This window comes from Ostrinia furnacalis, unplaced genomic scaffold (genome assembly GCF_004193835.3).
Source record: "Ostrinia furnacalis isolate ACB-3 unplaced genomic scaffold, ASM419383v2 OfSCF5965, whole genome shotgun sequence".
Classification (NCBI taxonomy): Eukaryota; Metazoa; Arthropoda; class Insecta; order Lepidoptera; family Crambidae; genus Ostrinia; species Ostrinia furnacalis.
In genome coordinates, this window is record NW_021136204.1 from 775 (window position 1) to 15,806 (window position 15,032).

Sequence of the window (15,032 nt, forward strand, 5' to 3'; positions counted from 1 at the left end):
TTTTCAATAACTTTAAAGATTCATTTTAACTGATGTGTGCCATCTATCATCATCATCATCACCATCACCAACACAGGCTTCCCCCAATGGTTTCCACATCGCCCGGTTGGTAGCGATCTGCATTCAGCGCCTTCCTGCTACCTTTATGAGGTCGTCGGTCCACCTTGTGGGTGTACTATAGGCAGCATCAAATTTATTTATTTGCCCTTGGTTTCTTAACCCATAAGGAGAGCAATTATTACTCATCATCATCATCATCATCATTTCAGCCACAGGACGTCCACTGCTGAACATAGGCCTCCCCCAATGCTTTCCATGTTGATCGATTGGTAGCGGCCTGCGTCCAGCGCTTCCCTGCTACCTTTACTCATCTATTAAATAATTATAAATTCGTTTTAAAACTTGGGAAAATCAATAAAATCAATAAGACTTTAACTATTATACCTTCAATATTTCAAGGCCATTTTCAAAACCATCTATTGCTTAATATAATTACAAGTAACTATACAAACACAATATTTTGTAATTGTCCAATTTTAAAGCCTCGGTGCGTTACAATAATTTTGTTTGGGAAACCATGCTCTATGGTGTCAAAATCAATTGAGAAATAAATTGAAAGTTGGTAGCGCACCGATTTCATTTTCACTTTAAAGAAGGTTTAAGTATTAGCAAGTGTCTCTGTAAGACCTCAACCACTCTTCCCGTGGATGTCGTAAGAGGCGACTAAGGGACAAATATGCGAGCATCAGGCCTCCCCAACCCGTCTGGCCAGCGTGGGGAGTGTAGGACAAATCCTCCATTTGCCTCTGGTCAATTAGAGGGTCCTGCTCCTGCAGTGGAGACTAAATGACCTGATGATGTATCGCCGATATGACGTCACACACGTAGGTCATCCGTAACATTGTTTCATAATCGTTTATCGGTCTACAGGTTTCATTTTTATCGGTTCATCATCGCTTGATTGACACGTACGGATTAGTTTGGCTTCGGTTTTGTTAATTTATACAAAACCTTTATATTGTTAAGTTCTTTTTTGTCGGTGAACTGTTCCAACACAATTTAGGTATTAGGGTTCCGTAGTCCTGACAAGGAACCCTTATTTTATTTATTTTATTTTACTTAAAGGAAACATTCTTTTATTTTTGAGATGAAAGAGTTGGTATGTTGGTATTTCTATTATCGGAAATCTTTGAATGCAGTTCTCTTTCTCTTCCCTTCAGGTGAAATCAGGTGGCAATACAGAATATAGGTGTAAACAATGATTCACTAGACTTTATTTATTCTAAACAAAAAATACTGACGTATCGGATTATCCGCTGCATTTACAACTAACTACATACAATGTGTTTATTGAATGGAATATTCTGACATAACTGCATTTAATGTAATTGCACTTAAACACGTATAGTCAAGGTTACGTCACAGTACACCTAAGTGTAGAAGGCCCAATCCAAACATGTTACTATTTGCATTATGCCTAATGTGCTTATAGAATGAAAGATAAAATAGGGATTCTTGGATGGCTCAAACTTGGAGTGCAAGTGTGGTTTTGTTCCCCAGTCGACGAAGCACATGATGTCGTGCCCTGCGTGCCCAAACAACTGCACGCAAGAAGATTTAATGAAGGCTACTGACAACGCCACTCTTGTGGCGGAGTTTTGGGCTAACACTGTTGTATGACAAGAAGATGAAGCTGTCAACCATTCCAAAGTTACAATAAAAATATTATTTTAAATACTTTAGTTACAACACGCACGACCAGAGCTTACGTTTATTTTTTTATTTAAAATCACATCAGTTAGTTACCTATAGCACGTTTCAAAAACAAAAACCTTATTTTGCCTCTCAATTATATTATTTACAAATAAATCATCACTTCCTACTTCTGTCAAAGACCAGATTATTCCAATCGGTATGCGAAAACAAAATACGGTTACTCTGTTTAGTCTTTGACCTTAAAACACGAAATTCTAAAAATAGCAGTACATTTTTCAACCTTCCAAACCAAAAAACAAGCAAAAGTGAACACTGTGATTAAATTGTTAAAGGTCAATTTTGTTATAAATGTGTTTTGTTTTGGTTCTAATTTTAGCAACGTTAAAAATTCCGCTGTAAAGTTGGCCAAAGATTAAAAATGCAAATGTGACAGACGAGGTCATAGGTAGTAAACAGTAAACTTTACTTGTATTTTGATTTTAGTATTTATTCACGGTCAAGAAATACATCAAACTAATTATTTATAACTTTTTTATTTAGTTTAAAGTGACAGTTACAAAATAATAATAAAGATTGAGTTGTGTAGCACCATTAAAATCATTATAATTAAAAATTACGATCTTGAAAATAAGGTTTACACAAGCTAGATCAAACTTTTTGCACAAACCTGCCATAATAATATTCTTTAAACCCCTTTTCACCCCCCTAAATTCTTATAAAATTATCTAGATTTATCCCTTATGTCATCCCAAATATTTTTCTCTCATCCTCATTCATCACTCTTAGGCTGGCTTGCACCATATTACTTTAAGTTTAACAAACTAAAATCTGTCAAATTCCATACAAAAAGCACCGGTTATTGATATAGTTACGGTTAAAGTAAGTTGGTGCAACTCAGCCTTCATCATCAATCATCATCAACAGCCCTTTACAGTCCACTGCTGGACTATGAACCTCCTCCACTATAGTGGAGGGTTTTGCCATAAGTAATCCCCACGCTTGGCAGGCGGGTTGGAGATCGCAGTTTAAAAGATTGATGTTTTTCAGAGAGCGCTGCTGCCCGTTCTCTGTTTGATGTGTAGTAGACTGTAGTCCCTAGGTCGCCTCTTACGACACCCGCGGGAAGAGTAGGGGTTGGTGACAAATGTATTCTACTCTGCCGTCACCACACGGCCTTAATTTTATTTTATTTGTTTAACAATGTTTCAACAGCATTCTTAACAATTACTTATCTCGCTTTTATCCCCTTTTAAACCCACAACAACCTCTACCCTTCTCAAGTTGGTTCAAGGATGATCAGGCATAGTTGACAGTACATCAGACTATCTGCACCACCTTACTTTAACCGTAACTATAACTATAACCGATGTTTTTGTATGGAGTTTAACAGACTTTTGACGTTCGTTTGCAAAGTAAATGGTGTAACCCAGCCTATATGAAAATTTTCACTTGAAGTGCTGGGACTGGGGGTACAAAATATCAGTTCTTTTTGAAGGACCTTCGGTCTTACCTCTTTAAAATAAACTCTCGGTCTTACGAGGTTAAAATACTGGCCGATGATGAACTTAGGCAAGATGCCCAATGTCCACCACAAGTCGCTAGTCAAGTGTTTTGTAATAATCATGGTTTGCCAGTTAGTCCAGTTGCCATCATTTGATTACATAAAGACTTGCTCAACTGAAGACAATGCTGTGATTTATAGGGATGGGCTAAATTCGTCTCACAATGGAGTTTAGGAATATTAAAACGAAGCACAAACCACAATACATCTATCTAAATATATTATATAACTCAAATGTGACTGACTGACATAGCGAACTATCAACGCACCACACCACTGGACGGATCGGGCTGAAATTTGGCATGCAGGTAGATGACGTAGGCATCCGCTAAGAAATGATTCTACGAAACTCCACTCCTAAGGGGGTAAAACGGGATCCACGCACGCGTACGAAGTCGCGGGCGGCCGCTAGTCTTTATGTATCTTTACTATATCTTATATTACGTTTAGTTCTCACATCTTTCCCATTTACCTGTACGCCTCTGTAGGTTGTATTCCCACCTCTCGTTCCCACCGCTGCAACTCCTGTGCAGCCAGGATCTACGGCTTGACCGCCAATAACCCAACCAGTGAAGGTCAAGTTTGTCCCAGGGGAAAGTTAAACTGTCACTGGACCCGTAGCAGAAGCTACCTAGTAAAATTAATTTAAAAAAAACTGGTATAGAATTGAAAACTTAACTAAACAAATAAATCAACGTGACATTTCTCTGCAAAGCAAGAATTAGCATTTCTTTATCAATCAATTAATCAATCAATTGATCAATGTACCATGAACGGCTTAAGCTAAACACTATAGCATCTTAAGACAATGCAATAGGAGTTATTTTACAACAACTATTTATCACTTGATAGATATGCTATAGTTTGTAAATAATGCAGACACAATTCACGTGTATTCAAATTACATGCAAAACGAATTCTTGCATTCTATTGTTTTCTTTACCAATGGCGACTGGCAGATCAAGATAGCCTGATGTCTATCTAAATGGTAGGAAAACTGTTAATCAATCCTAAAAAAAGTCCATGAAAATCCATTCGCTAACTCTTTTATGATACGAACAGCTAGGGACTGGAATTCGCTGCCTGCTGCTGTCTTTCCCGCACACTATAATCCGGGCATCAACTTCTAGATGTACTGGTCTTCGAACTCCTCTTGTTCTTCTGATTAATTTCGTTGCGGGTCCAATGACAGTATAACTTTCCCCGGGACAAACTTGACCTTTATTGGTTGGGTTATTGGCGGTCAAGCTGTAGATCCTGGCTACACAGGAGTTGCGGTGGGGACGAGAGGTGGGAATAGTCCCGTAGGTCATCATACTATGCGTACATTTTGATAGAAAAACCCCATCTATCTCAACTAAACAAGTATTTTAAGCTTAACTGATAGTTACACAGTAAATAACTTACTGGTTTGTAGCATGTGACAAATAAGTTCTATAAATGCGGATATTTAAATTTATATTATACTCATGAATTATGCAAGACAAACCTTAATCTGAGGTCAGAGACACGCGGTTAACCGCAGTTACATTTGTGAATACGCGACTTTAACCTAGATATTGTAGTTAAAAACGTGTCTTCAATATTATCTTCTACAGCAAAAAACATAACCCTCTTTTTGCCGCAGTCAAGTAAAAACAGTATCATCATCATTTCAAGGACGTCCACTGCTGAACATAGGCTCCCAATGGTTTCCTGACCGGTTGGTAGCGGCCTGCATCCAGCGCCTTCCTGCTACCTTTATGAGGTCCTACGCTGCTCTTTCCAGCACTTGGCCTCCACTCCAGAACTGAAAATAGGCCAAAATAGCCCTATGGTGTCGGTGTCGGATTGGCTGACTCGTGATCCGAGGAACGCTGGTTCGAACCCCGCCGCTGGACTATTGTGGTGATCCCACTCGTAACACAAGCATATTTAGGTTAGCACGAGGGGTTATCGGGACTATTAGTAATGTATGCAATATTTGTATAAGTCTTCTTTTAGCATAAATCTACTCTTTACTAAGAGACAAAAATATGCGAATATCAAGCCTCTAGCAATATGTATGAGGAACCCGGTTTATTATTTCCTTCAATCTGAGAGAGAACATGACAAAACTTTTCAGCAGGTTTAAAACGTCGCGAGTAAAACCGCTTTTAAAAGCTAGTATTGTATATCTTACAGTATTTACCCATGAACGCGGAAGGTCTAGTACATAATTACATATTTTTATTCAACATCAAAAGTTGCAAATAGCTATTTTTAGCAGATCTATATTTAGCCAGTACTTTTCCGTTTAGGTATCGAGAATTCGAGATTCAAGACTGAGCAAAAAACTTGGAATCACTTCGAATAAATTATGGGTCAATTAATATTTTTTTATGTTTATTAACATAGAATAAAGTTGTGTTCTTTACTACGTAGTGAGCGTATTATTTATAAACAAAGCAGAAGCTCTTGGCCTGCATATCACCTGATGAAAATTCATTTATTTTTGCAAGTAGGCTTCTAAAAAGCACTTTTACACGTCCCAGTATTAACCCTACCACTGCTTCGGGACAATAAATAGGCCAGTGCTAAGAAGAAGCAGCGCAAGAAACTCGGTCACTGTTGTCAGGCTCTTTTTCAAGATGGGATGGAAAGTGATGATCAGGTAGAAGGAAGCGAGCTTCACCCGGAATCCTCAACCACAGGGACTGGCTATCTGACTTCCAACTGCCGAAACACAACAATGCTTTTAACATTGTTGTTATAGCGACAGATTGAAATAAAATGGTGATTTAAACTCTAGCCAAGCAGGGTTGCCAACCAAACCAAACAGAAAAGGCCCCCATTGGGAAAAACAAGAGTTAAACTTACCTCCTTAACCCGTCTGGCTAGCGTGGGGAGTGTAGGCCAAATCCTCCATTTGCCTCTGGTCAATTAGAGGGTCTTGCTCCTGCAGTGGAGACTAAATGACGTAATGATGATGAACAATCGAGTATTGTAATTTGATTAAAGTTTCCACGCTGCGTTGAACATAAGTGGGTCTTTCCAAACCCTTTGTGTTCAAATGTGTGACAAATCATCATCATTGTTAGTCACATACATGTAAGCCTTTTGGTTTCGACAGGTTCCGACAGAGTAGAACAGAAGTACCCACTTTTCTCGAGAATGTCGTAAGAGGCGACTAAGGGACAAGCGAGCATCAGGCCTCCCCAACCCGTCTGGCCAGCGTGGGGAGTGTAGGACAAATCCTCCATTTGCTTTTGGTCAATTAGAGGGTCATACTCCTGCAGTGGAGACGGAATGACCTAAAACAATCATATTTAATTGAATTCTAGTTATACTTAGCACTGTTGAAGTATTATATGCTTGTGTAACTTTAATTTTAATGGAGTTAACAAGAAATTATTATTTATAATAACTGCTCATAATTTAATGCACACCCGCACAGACAGATTGCGGTAATTATGTCATTATTCCATTCGCATTAAATTAATTAGGTGTGGGTTTTCCTTAAAAATAAATATCCTGTACAATACTTGTAGAAACAACTCCGAAGGCTTCTTAAATAGATTGTAAAATAAATAAAACCTTCGTGTTTTGTTTTATTTTATTTATTTATATTGCATTAACCTCATGTATCAAGGTCTCCGGGTAGGTATATTTTCGACAGAATGGAATAGAATCACCTCCGCTCTGCCTAAAAGCGACTAAGGCCCAGAACAGACGGTGAAACGCAACTGCAACGAAACTGCAACTTTTTGATGATTCTGATGAATGAAACTGAAACTTAAAGTTTCAAACTGGTCGCGTCATGTGTGGTCTCTCAACGGACGCTATGGCAGAAACTTAGATGCAACTCAAAAGTAACTAGCAGTTGCAGTTTCGTTGCAGTTGCGTTTCACCGTCTGTTCTGGGCCTAAGGGACAAATATGCGAGCATCAGGCCTCCCCAACCCGTCTGGCTAGCGTGGGGAACTGGGGAGTGTAGGACAAATCCGTTTGCCTCTGGTAAATTAGATAGGGTCGTGCTCCAGGAGACCAAAATGATCAATAATGATGATGAGATCTGATAAGATAGACTGACCTAGACATTGACAGAAGTTAAGCATCTATTGGTGGTTCCGGAACTAAAAACTATAGCAATTATTTCAAGATCGATTTAATCTAATTTTAGCATAACAAGTAACCAGAAATTAATCGTTAAACCAAATATCACTTCCGATCAACTATATCTTCAAGTCTACTTCCGTAATAAAATTATTGGCTAACTAAAGGTTGGCATTTCACTAACTCGTTTGGACGTTAACCTCAGAGAAGCAGCTGCATTTCAAGTTCAAATTCTTAAATGGTTTGTCATAAGTACAGGAAACGTCCACTGCTGGACAAAGGCCTCCCCCACGGACTTTCACAATGACCGGTCCTGCGCTGCCCGTATCCAGGCGCTTCCCGCGACCTACACCAGATCGTCGGTCTACTTAGTGGGAGGTCTGCTTGCTTGCGTCTTCCAGCCCGTAGTTGCCTCCTGATTTCGGGATCTATTCCGCCCCAACAGCGATCAGTTCTATGACCTATATGCCCTTTCCACTGCCAACTAAGTTTGACAGTTTCTAATGTATTTCCCCGGGACAAATTTGACCTTCACTGGGTTATTGGCGGTCAAGCTGTAGATCCTGGCTTCACAGGAGTTGCAGCGGTGGGAACGAGACGCGTTAATAGTATTTACATTTTCCCGGGACAAACTTGACCTTCACTGGTTGGGTTATTGGCGGTCAAGCTGTAGATCCTGGCTACAGGAGTTGCAGCGGTGGGAACGAGAATTACTGCTACTTTTTGGCAATATCCTACATGGCACAATCTGACCAATGCCTGATCATCATCATTTCAGCCACAGGACGTCCACTGCTGAACATAGGCCTCCAATGATTTCCACATCGCCCGGTTGGTAGCGGCCTCCATTTTTTTTATCCACAACGAGGAAGCTCTTGGCCTGTATCTCACCTGATGGTAAGTGACGATCAGGCCGAAGGTGGAAGCGAGCTTCACCCGGAATCCTCAACCACGGAGGAACTGGCTATCTTACCTCTAACTGCCGGAACACAACAATGCTGTTACATAGCATCCGGCTGTATACAAAATAAACACATTTCACACGTACTAGACATTGAAATATTAAAAACAATGTCGTGCTCGTGGTCTAATTTTTAATGTTTTCCTTGAGGCGATGACATTATAAAAACCCGGATAAACTTTAAATGGGTCTAGTGTTAGTAAGTTGGATTATGTAGGGTAATTACGCCGGTTTTCCGTCCAGCTCCTGTTTTCGTCCATTTGACCGACTTGCCACAAACAAATACGGAAAATTAGAATACAAACCTAACTTTCTGTGCAAGTTTGGACTTGTTACAATCTATAATATCTAAGTAACAGTTCTGCCTGCATGAAAATGTAATTTGACAAGTAATAACTCCAAAAAATCTACAGAAGTTGCTGCTGCACACAGGTGAATGGAAAACGTCGTCAAGTTCGAAAAAAAAAACGTGCCGGTAGGGAACTTTCATGGTATGTTTAATTACTGTTTTAGCTACTTTACGTAATGTTTTTGGCACGTATGTCTAATTATTAGCATAATAAACACTATTTTAAGGGTTTATTAAAGTTTTTGTATAGAAATCTTAGATAATTAAGTGGACTAATACTAGCATAACAATTTTGCAAGATTTTGGTTTTCGTCCACGTGGACGGAAACCCTGACACCTAGTTAATATTTTTAATAATCATTTTACTTCAATGGACCTACAAAATACAATGTTTTTTCTTCCAATATGATCTTTATTGCTATTACATTAAACATTTTAGTTTACGTCCACTTTTTAACAGTGATAAACCCATAAAAACCGTTAAAAAGATGTGGACGAAAACAAAAAACAGCTTTAAACGTTGTTGTGTTTTCGTCCATGACGTCATGAGCAAGCACTGGGGTGGACGAAAACCAAAATTAGCTATTCCTGTAGATTAGTTTTCGTCCATTTGTCCTTCGACCTATTGCAATATTTTCCTAAATTTAGGTAAGAAACTTATTTAAATCTTTTTGATATCATTTGAAAGCTAACAAAATTACCTTTCAAATGATATACCACAATCCATAGTTACTGTATTGTAGAATTGGTTTTAAGTTAATAATTCAACTGCACCCTTTTTTCTACACAGTGGTCGAAAACTAGCGTACACTAGGACGAAAACTGATTTTTTTGGACGAAAACTAGTGAAATCGCCTCTTTTGCATAAAATATTTTTTATAAAAAAACCCGTGGTATTTACTTATTGTCATATAATATTAACGTAAAGTAGACTATATAAGGACTAAAATGACATATGATACATATGAGTAAGGGTATTTGAAGATATTCATTTCGCATCACAAACTTGGCAACTCCGATAATTGGACGAAAACTAGCGCACTTACCCTACTTCCGTTTTTGTGGTTTCTTAAATATTATGAGAGTGATATCATGAAAAGTCAGACGTAGGATTATAGATGACCCACGCTGAACTGTCCCACCAAACTCAATGACAGGGGGGCGCTACCATCGTTAACTAAGTATATGGTTTCCAACATGGCAAAAATCGGAACCAGCGATCTGGTATTGACGGTGCGTGGCGCCCCATTGTCAATGTCATGGATAGGACAGTTCAGTATATTGGAACTATACCCACTATACCTGACTACGTCTTCTTGTCTTGTCATTAGGCAAATGATATGAAGGTGACGATCATCTCAATTCGTCTGGTCTAATAATGACGTTTTAAAGACAGTTATTGTAGGTTAAGCACCAAAAAAAATATCCTTGCAATGTTTACAAGGCGCTGTCTAGTCCCAAACTAAGCAAAGCTTGTCCTATGGTTACCAGGCAACGGATAAAAAGCACACTTAAATACTTTTTTTGTAGATTATATTAAGACCTAGCTTTTGTAGCCCGTGTAGCTCATCACAAAATCTCAGAAACTACAAGTGCTAGGAGTATTAAATTTTGCATGGGGGTTCCTTTTAGAACGTAGGTGCTCACTAAGACGGGATTTTACAATATTCAACCCCTAACGGGATAAAACGGGATAGATTTAACGTAGTTATAATATTATTATGATATATTTCTTATATTGACGCGCAAATTGTTGACCATAACCATAACCACATGACCTTTTACATCTTTATTATTGTTACTTTGTAGTTATAAATAAAAAGATTAAACTAACCGGATTGGATAATCCTAGTTAAACGCAGTAATATTCCATCGATATTAAACTGCGTCATGTAACATAAATAGTATAATAACAAAAAATCTTGGTCTTCTACGAAATGTTTTGAGCAATTTTACATAGCGTCATCTAGTCCCAAACTAAGCAAAGCTTTTAAATAAACTCGAAAAAATCGACTTAGATTTTTTATCATGTAATATGAATTACCTGAATTCCACATTTACCTATGTTTTACAAATAAATGATTTGATTGATTGATTGATTGAATGAAATAATGCCCGTATTCCCCTTCAATACCAAATTTTTAAGTGACCCTATGGTACCAACACATAACAGGAATTGTTTTCAAAGGGGTCACTTAAAAATTAGGGATTGATGGTAAAAACGGGCATTAATGCAAGAAATTTTTAATTATTAAGCAAAGCTTGTACAGCCAGCATCTAATAGTACCTACCTACCTACGTGACACCCAAAGTGGCCAAAAAGCACATACGTGTTGCGAACTTTTTGGCTGCTTTGGATGTTCCGATTTTTTCAACTTTGTACCATCGGCAACAGTGTTAACTATACATTGCCTGTCATGTCGTCTTGTTCTATCGCAAAGAATCACCATTTGATGAGAGCGAGAGCAAAAACGGAAATGGATAGTTAACAGTGTGGCCGTGTGTACTAACTAAAGGTACCAGCAACGCAATATAAACGAATTGAAATACTTTTTTATACACACTACACAACAGTTGATAAATTAAAAGACAGTCTTATCGCCAGTAAGCGATCTATAAGCAGTTTTTTAAATAAAAATAATATTCTATTTAACTCCAAAATGTTAATATTATTTATTTAATTTACATATAATCTTAAATGTTCTTGACAACAGTCCTACAAGTTAGTCGGTGGTATGTAAATAACACCATGATTGTATGTAATTGACATACCTACTAAAATGTATTTTTTCCTGCTTCCTAGTAAATCATTGTAAATCATAAATTTTATACATAATACTACGCAATCTAGGTAATTATTACATAGTCATGAACTTCTATAATGTTTTTAAATGCAACTATGTAGTCAGCGTCAAATGGTTCGTGACACCCAAAGTAGCCAAAAAGTTCGCAACACGTCTTTGTTACAATGAGGGCTATCGTTTTTATACTTAACAGTTGGCACCCCTGGCGATTGACAGGACCTTACTCTACAGTGGCGCCATCATGATGAGTGCAAATGCGATAGTCCTCCTACCACTTTAGCGCTCACCAGTTGGTGCCACTGTCTTCGCTACTAGCAAGTGACAGGACCTTACTCTACAGTGGCGCTAACTGGTGAGCGCTGAAACGATAGCCCTCATTGGAAAAAGGTTGTGTTGTCAACTTTTTGGCCACTTTGGGTGTCACGAAATATTTGACACTGACTGTGCCTACATAATTTTTTCTGCCTCGAGAAAGATAAACGTGAAATATCCAAGCTATTTTTCTTCTGTAAACGCTACAACATTGCTTCAAAATTTTTTCCTTCTTGCTCTTGCTCTAGATTTGGTCCTTCTCATCTATTTTATAGGTCTAGCGCTTATCTCAGTCTGTGCCTGAGGTATGGGAGCGGCACGGGAGGGGTGACATTGACATTATGACGTGACAGCAGGGCATACAAATCTGAAGTCTCGCTGACGTTTGACCGTCACAAAATCACCCTCACAGGCACTGACTGAGTTTTTAAAAAAGTAAGTAAGACCTGTAGTTCTAAAACCAAACTCTTAATTCAATATAACACAATTTTGTTTACAATTTTTCTAAGATACCTACCTACACATTATACTGAGTATGATAGAGACAGAAAATCGTAACAACGAACCAAAAGCATACAGCTTCTGTAAATGGCCTTGGCACACTTATCAAACATCAATGGATTACATAACTTGGCAAAACACCAAGTCGACGAAACCCCCACACCATCGGGTAGTATGGGGGTGGAATGGGAAACAGTGTGACCGAAGATCTTGATACTTTTTTATTTGCTATCCGTACTTTCGTACCTTCTTAGGCTTTTTTTTTTTCGTCGGGAAATGCTTTGCGCATACCCACTGGTCTATGAGGACGGCCAGTGGGTTATGTGGGACTCTCCCCGCCTACACTAAAGGCGGGGCCTACCCACTAAAACCCGACGGTTTCCACCAGAGCCCAAAGAAACGGAGCCGCGAGTTATTGTCCTGGTTGGACATTCGTCCGCAGCTCCGCCTCAGGCTAGAGGCTCGCTCACGAGCAAGCCTCTCTGGCTTCGAGGGAACCCCCAATCCCCTCCTCCAGTTGTTTTTTATGGAGGTTTTCTCCTCGCGGCCCTGGTAAAACAGGACCCCCGGCCCGCCGTAGCGGGTTACGGTCTGCTCTATGCCGCTGCTCGGTCAGCTCTGCTGATCAGAGAAGTACCGAGAGCGGCCCTCCAAAGAATGGGCCCGGGCAAACGCCCCGCCAGCCCCCACCTGTGGGGGTTTTTAAAGATGTCACCTGCATCGTGGCCCGGGCAAATGCCTCGACGGCCCCCGGCCCAGTCAATTGTGGGTTACGGGTTGCCCGACAGGCCCACCGAGTTGACGAGACCTGCCGCGCAGGTGAGAAGTTAGCCGCCCGCGTGAACAGACCACGCGGACGTTGCCCAGGGTGCACCACGAGGAGGTCCCTCACCATCGCACCCCTCGTACCTTCTTAGGCTGAGTTGAACCACCTTATTATAACTGTGATTTTTTTTAGTTTTTTTGTTGTTTATTAAAGTTAAAGTAAGATGGTGCAACTGCAACCCGGACCAGCCGGCAGACTTAGTATTATAAATGGGAAAGTTTAGTACCTTTTTACGCTTAAATCAGTCTTATTTAGACTTTTTAGAGGTTAGATTAAATTTGGCATGGCGATAGTTTGAGGATAGTTTTAATCCGAATTTTTGAAAGGTAAATTTTTCTGTGACAAACTCAAATTCACGCAGGTAGAGCAGCGGGAAAAAGTAAGACTAACTGAAAATTGTATAGCAAGAGAACTTTTATACTAACTAACTTAAATTCATTACTGATCTATCCAAATCGCTGCAACTCCTGTGTAGCCAGGATTTACAGCTTGGCCGCCAGTAAAGGCCAAGTTTGTCCCGGGGGAAAGTTAAACTGTCATTAGACCCGCAACGAAATTAACCAAAAGAAAATAGGAGGACTAAAATTGTTAGATTAGAATCGAATTACTAAGAATTATATTGAAAACTGAAGGTAATTCACATTTTGATTCTAAATAAGATTAAAAAATAATAAGGTTTTAGGCAAAAAAAAGAACTAAAGTGACCCTGTTAAGACCAAGGGCAAAAAGTATAAGTTTAGTAGGTACAGATGATTTGAATAATAAAGACAGAGCACGAGGAGAACTTTTATTTTTATTATTAAAGAACCCCTAAAACTAATACATAAACTCTTTTGTATAAAAGAAATAACTACTAAAAACATAATAGATACATACGTGCTATCCAATAACCGTTTAGCAATTTAATATCTTAAATATAAAAGATTTATGACACCATTAAACGTCTAATTGATTATAGCCTGACCAGGAACATAAAAACCCTGGCATAGAGGCGCGTCAATTGCATTTGATAGTGCAACACTAAGTACAGTCGTACCTGTGTTAAATTAATAGGCTAACTTTATGTATCAGGATTCAGGATTACGGGCTAATTTGATATTTTCATAAATTAACGAAAAAATATTATTATAGGTAACCTGGTTTAAATAAATTAAATGAAACTATCAATCGAGCTAGTAGGATTTATTTTATTATTCATCAATAGTCAAATTCAGAACTTGAATATTCAACTGCAATGTTTGCTCATGAACGCTTCAAACTCGGTACTTCTTTCCCAATTCCATAAAATTCAACACTTAGAAAGTGACAAAAAAATTTAAAATAGGTAGTTGAAACAAACCACAGCTAATTTTCATAGTGGACTGTACTATACGATAAACATGTCAGTCAATTTGACAACCTTTGTCGGAAACATTATTCAATGAAAATATTGTCCGAACCCTTAGTATTTCTCTTCGACAAATACTTTAACACATTGTGAACCACTTTTCTTTCACGACTATAAAAAGATTTTAGCAATTTAATTCACAAAATCAATTGCGCACATTTAAAATAAAGTTTGTTTACACTTTGACAGCAATAGACTGACATGCAAGGTGACATGACAATGAAGTTTTCAGTTACTGTTGCCATTAAAAGAAATTAGTACCATTAGTTTTCCGCAACATGGCGAGGGTTTTTATGTTCCTGGTCAGGCTATACAGCAAAAAATTTAATCTTTCTATACGTTTTATATTAAACACTAGCTTTCCGCCCGCGGCTTCGCCCGCGTGTAATTTTGTGTCACAGAAAAACTTTATCGCGCGCGTCCCTATTTCAAATACCGGGATAAAAAAAAACTATTCTATGTCCTTTCCCGGGACTCAAACTATCTCTATGCCAAATTTCATCAATCGGTTCAGTGGTTTAGGCGTGAAAGCAATACAGACA